Source organism: Setaria viridis, chromosome 3, assembly GCF_005286985.2.
Source record: "Setaria viridis chromosome 3, Setaria_viridis_v4.0, whole genome shotgun sequence".
Lineage (NCBI taxonomy): Eukaryota > Viridiplantae > Streptophyta > Magnoliopsida > Poales > Poaceae > Setaria > Setaria viridis.
In genome coordinates, this window is record NC_048265.2 from 17,549,350 (window position 1) to 17,559,740 (window position 10,391).

A 10,391-nucleotide genomic window follows, 5' to 3' on the forward strand; every position below is an offset into this window, starting at 1 on the left:
TCATGTGGAAACACTAGCAAAATATATCCAATTTAGGCGGTTCAGAAATCAGAACCAACCCGTACCTAGCCTTTGGTCTCATACAAGCATACAAGGCCGATTTGGCCGGTTTAGAACCAGAGCATGTCCAGGGCTAGATGGGAGGCAAGAAAGTCCAACAGAAGAGGCGGGCAACTGGGCAAGCAACGAAGCCTTTGGCGGCCGTTGGCCATGAATAGCAAAGGACAAGTGACAAGCCATGATAACGGCAAGGTGGGTGGCACAGAAGGAATTCGCATGACGTCTGCCGCGGTACCACAGGCCCGCCAAAATGGCTCTGTGGGACTGTGGCTTCCAGTTCACAAGCTCCAACGCGCGCACCTCCTGTTCGACGGAATGACGCCGTGGTGAGTGGCCGCACGTTCTTTTTTTTTTACATAACAAGGAGGGGTTTTACCCTCTACTGGTTATATATTAGTATGAAAAGTTTACAAGTCAAAGGAAAAAAAATTACAAGATGTTGTGATGCCATTGTGATTGTACAATTTTAAGGAAACATTTCTTCTTGGCCCTGTGGATAACCATGCCAACTCTTTGCAGAACTCCCTCTTGACTGCTTGTACTGAGAAAGGTTGTTGATTGGAGATTGTGCTGTTTCTTATAGTCCAGATACTTCAGGACATAAGGACAATTATTTCAATAAATAAAAGCTCTGATATCTGCTGCTTAAGGCCGCACGCTATTTGTCTGCGTAGCTGGTCGCATGAACTGGGCTATCGGCTACCTTCCACTCAAGACCTCAGCATTTCCAATAGTGTACAGGCAGTGGTGCCTGGACTCTGGAGAAGACATTGGTGTGTTTACTTCAGTTGGTGTTGCAGTAGGTAGCATGGGCTATCATCTATCATTTCTCATGTCTGAAGACAGATTCCAAGCGTTCTTGAAGAGAGTTGATGTAATTATCTTCATGGATGTATATACAGGTGCATCATTTGATCATCTGGGTGCAGGCTTCGCTTCTCTGGGGAAGTAGTCGGCAGACTGAACATAAGGTTAACGCTTTAACTTAATTTCGTTTTCCCCTTTAATTCAATCAGTTTCTACTTTTTTCTCATACACTCTTTGTGTGTAGATTTTCTTGCTACGAGACCATTTGATTCTCTTTCCTTTTAGGTTTACAGTTTAACATATATGTATGGGCTCCAGTAATTGATAACTCCGTTTCAGTCACAATCACTGAAACAAACTAATTGCTTTTAAAGTGTAAACTCTGTATCCATTAAATGCTTTAATATTGAAATTGCCAGCCTTTTATTTTGAACAGGACAGCTGTTCAAATAATGGTCTGATCGTTCTACTGAACTTTTTGCACATGCCCATTTACCTCTTAATTCGTAGGGCATGCCAAAAGCTTCTACAGTTATACTTTCCACAGCATTTTACAATAAGCCAATGTATGCGTAGGATTCTGAGAGAGATTTTAATTACTTACTACCCCCTACATTACTCGGAAATATATTTTGTCTTGTTCATTGGAAGTCTTACCATTATCTTGATCAATGCTATTCTAATTACCATGGGAGTGGCAATTTTCAAAGTAATTTGGCACTGGGATTTCTCTCTATCTTTTCCCAAATTATTGCTATTCTACTGTTTTTCGGTCCAAAAGCTGTGATGGGTTCTTAAGTTCTTAGTTGAGGAATATTTTGCTTGAGACAAAACAGTACAAGAACGAAAGTTTGAGTACAATATAAAAAAATTGATTAACTTCTGCATCCAAATTGCCTTGATTGATTGAGATAATAACAGTGCTCAATTCATGTGTAGGCAAAACTGTTATTGATACTGTGCTGCTGCTTCTGTACTCGCTCCTTTGTCATCTGAAGAACTCTCACTTTGTAGATTACATGCTACTAGTTCTGTTAGGCTTCTGCAAGCATGAGTGACACATCTACAAATGATTTAGGAAGGTTTGAACAAACTTACTTCAATGAGTAGACGATTAATCCAATGGCCACAACTATGAATGTTATATAGTACAGCCATATCTGTGGGTTGCACCTAAGGTAAATGAGCTTATTGGGTAATGTCATAATCTGGCACAAGTATCTGGGTTCAGACATTTTCACCTTCTGATGGTAGAATAAAATTTGAATAGCGACTGCCCACATGTCAGATATCAAGAGTGAAAGGTTGAACAATGTTGACCCGCTCATCTGCAAAAAGGACATCAGAAAAAAGGCCAAGCTATTGTTGTACTGTGATTCAGTGAAACAACAAGAAGAGGGCCTTTCTTTTTAGCTGATACTTTGTTGTAGCCAGTATTATTGAGACATATTTTCTTTATTCTTTATTTATTCAAATAAATGGCAACCACTTGACAGGACCTAATTAAGAGCATGCCTAACATGTTGGAGGTACTTAACTTTAAGAACAAAAGGTGTAACTGAGCAAAATGTAAAATTTCCCCCTGCAAATCCTGCAAACAGACTTATCTGTAAATAAAATAAAAGAAAAGGTGGGAGTGAATTTCCAGTTAATTAATTAAGGTGTATGGCAGATCTCGTGTCAAAACAAAAAAAAGAAGGTATGCAACAGATAAAAGAGTTCCCTTTGTAAGAAGTACTTTCTTACCATAGTTGATGATCAAGTAACCGCTTCTAGGCTCTTCCTTTCAAATAGAAATCTAAGGTTCATATGGTTAAAAGTAACATAAATATATTTTCAAAATTAGCAGTTTTGTTCCACAACATTTTGGTGATAATTCAACTATGTCAAAGAGAGACCAAATCCATAAATAGCATTGCCAATGAATCATATGCCAGTTTTTTTTACTAGTCTGTAACTATTAATGAATTATGAAGAGGGTACATCTGAACTACACTGAATAGCAACCCAAAGAGTCCAAGCATCGCAACAACTTCAATTCGATCTTTGGTCTTGACACAGTATTCCTGCACATACAAGGAAATAAGAATGCTTATTAAAAATAAGAGAAAATACCAGTTCAAAAAAAATGTGAGAAAATATTGGTGATATGCAATGCATAACTAACACGTCCGACATTATTAAATGCATAACTGCCCCAGCAGTAACAAGGGCACCCCCCCCAGAAGTGGTATTTTACTGGGATCTGAAGAAAATCAAGACTTTTAAAACACGTTAACAATCATCTAACCTTGCTATGGAAATTGGAATGTAGATTTCAGTGCATGATTTTCATAAAGTCATGTTTACATTTGCATAGGCTCTTGGCATGTTAGATACTAACTTTTTTTTTTCAGGAAATGCTAACTCAATGTTATATCCTGGATTGTTCATCTGTCATGCTAACGTGAATTTTTCAATGTTACTCAAATTATATATAATTACTTCTTAAAATGATTCAGTATGTTTTTGAGGCTTTCTTATTTAACTGTTTTTTTGAACAAGTAACGGCAGGTGCTCTGCCCATTCATTATAGTAGAAAGCAGTTCAAATGTACATAGTTAGACCAACTGATCTAAAGAAGGGAATAAAAGGAAAATGAAGGAAAAAATTACAGAGATACTATTCTCCTTCTAGCAACATCGCCAGTTTATATGCAGCCAGGTCACTTCAGATGGCAGAGCAGAGGTCAGTAGGCGACAACGCTTTGTTGTCGGAAGACGCGACGGCAACGCTCTTTCCAGATGTTCCAGGCAGTGTAGATTGTCAGTTGCATATGCTCATCCTTTGTAGTTGTGCCTGCCTAGATCATCAGCTCCCACCAATGGAGTAGGCGCTGCACATTGGATAGTGTGGGCAACTGAAAATGACTCCATTGGGCCATCAGTTGCCACACCTCTCTAGCATATTTGCACTTGGCTGTCATATGGAGTTCTTATTTAACTGTCATGATGTTTTAATTTGTCACCTCCTTACCTTGCTCATCTGGAGATTTTGCATCTGAAAGGAGCGCAAGGGCAAGCTCCGCTACACATGCCCCGGCCCTGCACCCACAAACTGCCACAACCTTGTGCCGAGGGCGTACCGGGTGAGTACGACGACCCATATAACATTGAAACAATCCAGAAAGGTTATACTGGCAATGTATGAGTACTGGTATGCCTTCACAACTGCAACAAGATAATGTTTAGTTTAGTTGTTTATTTGAAATGGGCTCAGTATAACTGTATGGTGCCTGAACTCACCAAGGAGGCACCAGTCTCTTGGCGATAGCTCATGTTCATGTCATGAATGACAATACACAATACATGGTAGTGGGATTCTCCTTACAATGCCATGTTGTAGATGAGAACGTTGTTTATCATTAAAATAATAATGTCAATTATTTAAAAATAAATTTTAAATAATACGAGTATATATCAAATAAATCTAGGACTCGAATCCAGCGGCAGATTTTAGGCCTGTTTATTTGAGCTTCCTGGCAGCTTCTTAGCGTGAAAAGCTAAAAGCTCAAACAAATAGCGATCTTTTCATGTAGCTTTCGAAAAGCTGGAAGCTCAAAAGCTGAGTTTATATGGAAAGTTGAAAAGTTCAGTTTTATGAGTTTTTCGTAGATTTTTAAGCTCAAAATGTTAAACACATCTTCTACGAGCTAGTGTTGGTTTTTCATAAACAAAAATCAGCAACGGCTTCTTAGAAAAGCTCAAAAGTTATAGCTCAAATAAACATGCTCTAAAGCTCAAATAAACATGCTCTAAAGATTGTCCCAGCGAGGACGAAAAGTAGCTAAATAGTTAGCGAAAAAATCATCACAGTTACAAGGGAGGATGCTCGCGGACCACCTGCTCTAACTGAGTTGTAACGTCACAGGGAGAGCAACGTGGTCAGTTAGAGCAGAACTTGTTCGGAAGATCTAAAACGAACTTGGTGAGCAGCACAGCACTACGTGTAGGGGAGGCTGCAAAATGTGCCGCCGCCAGCAAGTTAGCTGGACGTCGAAGACATTTTTTTTTCAGGCAGCATTCCTGGGCCACATGTCCTCCGGGCTGTATCCATGTTAGCAACCCAATACAACAAATGTGCCCGGCCCGATCGATACACACGCCAACATAAACCCGCTAGCGAAGGGGCCCAACCGACCCAACTTGAGTTCGGGCGCACCACCACGGCACCGCCTGGCGCCCCGCCGCGCCCCGGCGTCTTCCAAAGCCGCTCGCGGACGCGGGTGTTCAAGCCAAAAGCAGCCTTTCCGTTCGTCGCCGCACGTGGTAGTCCGCCACCACTCCTGCCGTCGTGTTTGATCCGTCGGAGAGGGGAACCGGCCGGAAATCAGCCCGGCGGGCGCGGTCCGGTCCGATCCAGCTATCTGAACACGGAAGCTGCCGACGAGTCGTCGAACAACGGTGACCGCGCCGCGCACCACCACCGGCGCCGGCTCCCGAGTTTGACGCTGCCCGCTGGTTCACGTCACCGCGCGCGCGCTCATTTCCATGGGTCGTCCACCCACACGCCACACATATGCCACCGCCGCGCACGGTATTGCGACCTCCACTCCGAAAAGAGGCTCGCCATCAGGCTAGAGCAGCCCACTTCTAGGTAGACGATCCCCCCCAGCTGCCCACCTTTTACATGCACACGCTAAACTAGCTAAACCCAGTGGCACTCGTATGTACATGGGGGCGTTCATGTCAAACGAGCTGACTGCATGCTGTTTTGTGGCATGGTGGTTAAATGCTTTTTTGACGAAGTCTATTTATAATGTGGCTACCTAGCTTGTTCTAAGTAAAGTGGTTAAAGTTGCACCTGTGACGACCGACGACTTGAATATCGCGCGCCTTGTCATGATGAAAGATTGGAAGTCCAAGTTCAAAATAGCTTGGATTTTTGGACGAGCTCCATCGAGCAAGGTGATCGATCGATCGGCGACTATGGCTATGGCAGATTAATTCAGTATTTTAGTGGGTCTGGTGTACCGTGTACGTACGACTTGCAACTATTCTTTGGATAAGTGGCATGGTGGTCAAAGGGCTCCATAATATGCTCTCCGCAATCCTACAAGCTAATAAGATGCACTAAGCCAGAAAAACTTTGCGCGGGCGGCTTGAGCTAGCATAAATGTCGTCTATACTGGCGGGTGCTCAAACCGCTCTCTGCTGGGGGGCGACGTTAGCCACCCACCAGGAATATATATTTTCCGATTCAATATATTATTTCCGGTGAATTATTTATTATTTTTATTTCCTGCCAGTTTTTAGCCGTCAAATTGAAATATGTATCTCCAACCACATAACAACAAACTTGAATAATAAATAATTCACATTATTAAAAACTGCATCGTACATAATATATAATTCACATTATTAAAAATCCAACATTTGGAATAGAGCTGTTCTTTACCACACTAATATTAAAACTACTACGCCCATCTATGAAGATTTGTGCACTCGTCCGCCATCAACACGCCATCTTTATCAAAGAATGCTCCATCCTCATGACAAATCTCGCGTAGGATGAACCTCGCCATGTCCGTACAAATGGTGTCGATTTGTTTATCTTCGATCTTGCTATAGTTACTGTCGATGGTAGGCATCTACATGTATACAATAAATGAAGATTAGGATGTATTACCATTAGAAATTTAGCACATGGCAGTGTACAAGAGACTTACATCTTCAGGATTCGTCCGGTACCTCCTATTGTTTCTGATGAACTCGCACACGTAATATCCGCATAGCACAGAGCCGGAAGGTTGCTTGTGGCACTGCAAACAAATAGAAAAATGATGAGTTGTTATTAATTACAAGTCTACATTATAGAAAAAAACCAAGTTTTTATGTTCTTACGAATCTATGATATATTATTTTCATAGCTTTGATCTTTTTGGATTGTGGATCCCACCTTTTAGTATGTAAAGCTTGTACGCACTTTGAGGATATAAAAGCAAGAGTTAATAATATAACTTAGGTGCATAGAATATCAACATGCATTTAAGTACTACCAAGAAATGTCTTAATTTTATAATGCCTATGAAATCCTTGTACCTATGAAGGTCATCTTCATCTACACGCTTGTGAGATCTAGGTCGGCTTGGTTCGTACTCAAGTGGAGTAGAATACGATCCACAATTGTCGTCAAAATCTGAATCCTCCTCGGAGGATTCAAAATTATTCTCATTATTGTCCATCGCTCTTAATATGCAAAATTGTAATACCTGCAATTAAAAATTATTTATGTATTTATACATATCCATATCATCAATTTAAACATATATATTATTCATGAATTTATACATATCAATAAATTTTAATACACCAAACATTTCCTATCACAGTTTATACATATTTATTATTCATGAATTTATACATATCAATAAATATTAGTACACCAAACTTTTCCTATCACAATTTATAAATATTTTTTATTCATGAATTTATGCATATCAATAAATATTTGTATACCAAACTTTTCCTATCACAATTTACAGATATTTATTATTCATGGATTTATACATATCAATAAATATTAGTACACCAAACTTTTTCTATCACAATTTATAAATATTAGTACACCAAACCTTTCCGGCGAGGATGATGATGGGGATAGATCCCCAGTACCGGCAAGAAAGGAAGAAGTCGGACTCCTACTAGGACTCATACCGAGTACTCCTACTAGGACTCCTCCTTGTAATCCGGCTAGTTCTCCTGCCCCCTGGAGTATATAAAGGAGGGCAGGAGTACCTAGATCAGCAGCTCACCTAAGCTCACAACGAAACAAGTACAACTCTATACAATCTACACACAGGACGTAGGGTATTACGCGATCTAGTGGCCTGAAACTGTCTAAATCGTGTCCCTTGCGTCACCATCGACTCCTTGATTCTCAACGACACCCACCGCATAAAAGACCACCTAGGGTACCCCCTAGGCGGGTTGCCGGTCTAAAAACACCGACAGCTGGCGCGCCAGGTAGGGGAAGTCGCCGAGTTTCTCCGCACGAGATCGATGGCACCAGTCATCATCAAGCTGGCGTTCGCTTTTCAAAGCGGGCGCAACCTTCGTCTTCAGCTCCTAGCTTTGCATTGCTGATGGTGCTGGATCCTTCCAACAGTGCATCATCAACGACCAGGAGAAGAAGCATCTTGATGAAAACTCTCTTCGACAAGAAGCAGAAGATCTCGTCGAGAAAATCAACAATTTCGATCTGTTCAAACACCGAGTTTGACTACAACTTGGACTCAACCACGGCTCGGATTAGTCCGCGTGAGCTGACAATCAAGTCACCGCGCAGACCGACTACAACTCCAAGTCGTGTTCCATTCGAACTCCGCAATGCAACCGCGGTCCATCAAGCAATCCCTATTCGAAGTCCAATCCGGACTAGAGTCAGTTGACAACTCGGATACAACTATCCGGTGACAACTTCGATTAATCATCTCGACTAGTTACTAGTCGAAGACAACTACTCCAACTACATCGCGACGCTCGCCGACGACTACTTTGACAGGCGGCTCGCCGGTGACTACTTCGTCAGGCAACTCATCGGCGACTACTTCGACTACTCGTCTCGATTAGAAAACTAGTCAGGGCAGACTTCATACCATTGACAACTAGTCGGAATTGACTCCAACTAGCCGGGTTCACCAGCAACTGTCGCGGCTTCATCGACGACAACTTTGACTCCCCATCTCGACTAGAAAACTAGTTGAGGGAGGGTCTCGCACCCTCGACAACTAGTCAGAATCAACTCCGACTAGTTGGCTTCATCAACGATCGCCACAGTTTCGTCAACAATTGTCCACGAATCAAGCTAAGTCTTTTTTCCAACTATTTTCCAGCTTGCTTTCCTCTCGCGCACAACGCTCGCTCTACTCGCTGGAGGATAGCAAACTCTTGCGCACCACACGCGCTCTACTCGCCAAACTCTCGCGCACAACACGCGCTCTACTCGCCGGATGGCAGCAAACTCTTGCGCACAATCGCACTCTTTTTTTATGACAACAGCGACTACTCACTTTTGTCTTCTCTTAAGGCCACTACTCTTCTCGAGCAGAATACGCCTTAACTTGTGAAAGCCTCAGGCGCATCTATCACGCCTAAGCCCATACGCGTATACGAGATAAAGATCTCACACATGCAGTAGCAGCGGCTACCCGGAGACTGAGAGCCTAAGTGTAACAGGCTAACTACTCGGGAAGAATATGACCGAAACAAGAGCATGACACACAACTTTTATATTGATCACTGAATAAATTTCAGCAGTTTCAATACCCTAAAAAAATACTATATAATGTATGCATCTTTTCTTTCAGATCGAGCTTCGGCGATGACGCTAAGCGTACCTCCGAAGGCACAGACTAGTTCCTAGGCTCGAGGGCTAAACGCAAATCACTACTCAGAATATCTCCAAGGGCTCAGTTAGCTTCCAAGCTCAGGGGCTAAGTGCCAATAACTACTCGACGAGGCTCCTATGGCTCACCTAGCGCATAAGCTCGGGGGCTGGTCGCCGCGAGACTACTCAGATGATGACCCAAGTGAAGATTCAAGATCCTTGAGTTGATTACTCAGTCAATTCAAGGCTCGGGGGCTGATAAGCTATACCCAAGATTTCTTTCAAGATGAAAAAAGAAGATTCAAGATTTTGACCCTCAGCCTGATTCTTCAATTCAACCTAAGGCTCGGGGGCTACTCCATATGGAGTGCGACTTTTGCTGCCCTCTATATATGAAGATTATAATATCAAGATGATTAAAGGCTTTGAGCACACCATAACCTCATGACAGCCTTGAAAAACTTTGAAGATTTAGACGAAGTACTCGAAGAGCACCAAGACTACTCGCCGAATATCTTAAGACTACTCGAAGACTTGCTGCATTCGACTATGAAGCGCTCGGGGGCTTGATGGGGATAGATCCCCAGTACCTGCAAGGAAGGAAGAAGTCAGACTCCTACTAGGACTCATACCGAGTACTCCTACTAGGACTCCTCCTTGTAATCCGACTAGTTCTCCTACCCCTTCGAGTATATAAAGGAGGGTAGGAGTACCTAGATCGGTAGCTCACCTAAGCTCACAACGAAACAGGTACAACTCAATACAATCTACACACAGGACGTAGGGTATTACGCGATCTAGCGGCCCGAACCTGTCTAAATCGCGTCCCTTGCGTCACCATCGACTCCTTGATTCTCGACGACACCCACCGCATAAAAGACCACCTAGGGTACCCCTAGGCGGGTTGCTAGTCTAAAAACATCGACAGATGAGGAGATTGTGTCGGATGAGACCTAGCAACTTCAGCATAGGACTTCTTTTTTCTATGGACATGATTCCATCCGGCCTCTTGCATCTGATTCCAGAGCAGTTCTTCTCTGATGTAATAAGGGCCACCATTTCGCTAGAGAGTGAAAAAGATGGCAAACTCTTTGCAAACAAACTTAGCCATACGGTGGATCATGAGTCCAACATATTTAGAGGCCACAGAAAAACGG

At 42.6% G+C, this 10,391-nt stretch overlaps 1 long non-coding RNA gene across 2 annotated transcripts; it reads left to right on the top strand.

The window, feature by feature from the left end:
* LOC117847956 (uncharacterized) lies at positions 1–2,058 on the top strand. 2 transcript variants are annotated; one of them, XR_004638746.2, is made up of 4 exons: positions 1–386; positions 580–863; positions 963–1,031; positions 1,807–2,058. It is a non-coding gene; the product is annotated as an uncharacterized lncRNA (long non-coding RNA). The 2 variants fall into 2 exon arrangements; XR_004638745.2 differs by having other exon boundaries at positions 963–2,058.
* Positions 2,059–10,391: the final 8,333 nt, after the last annotated feature.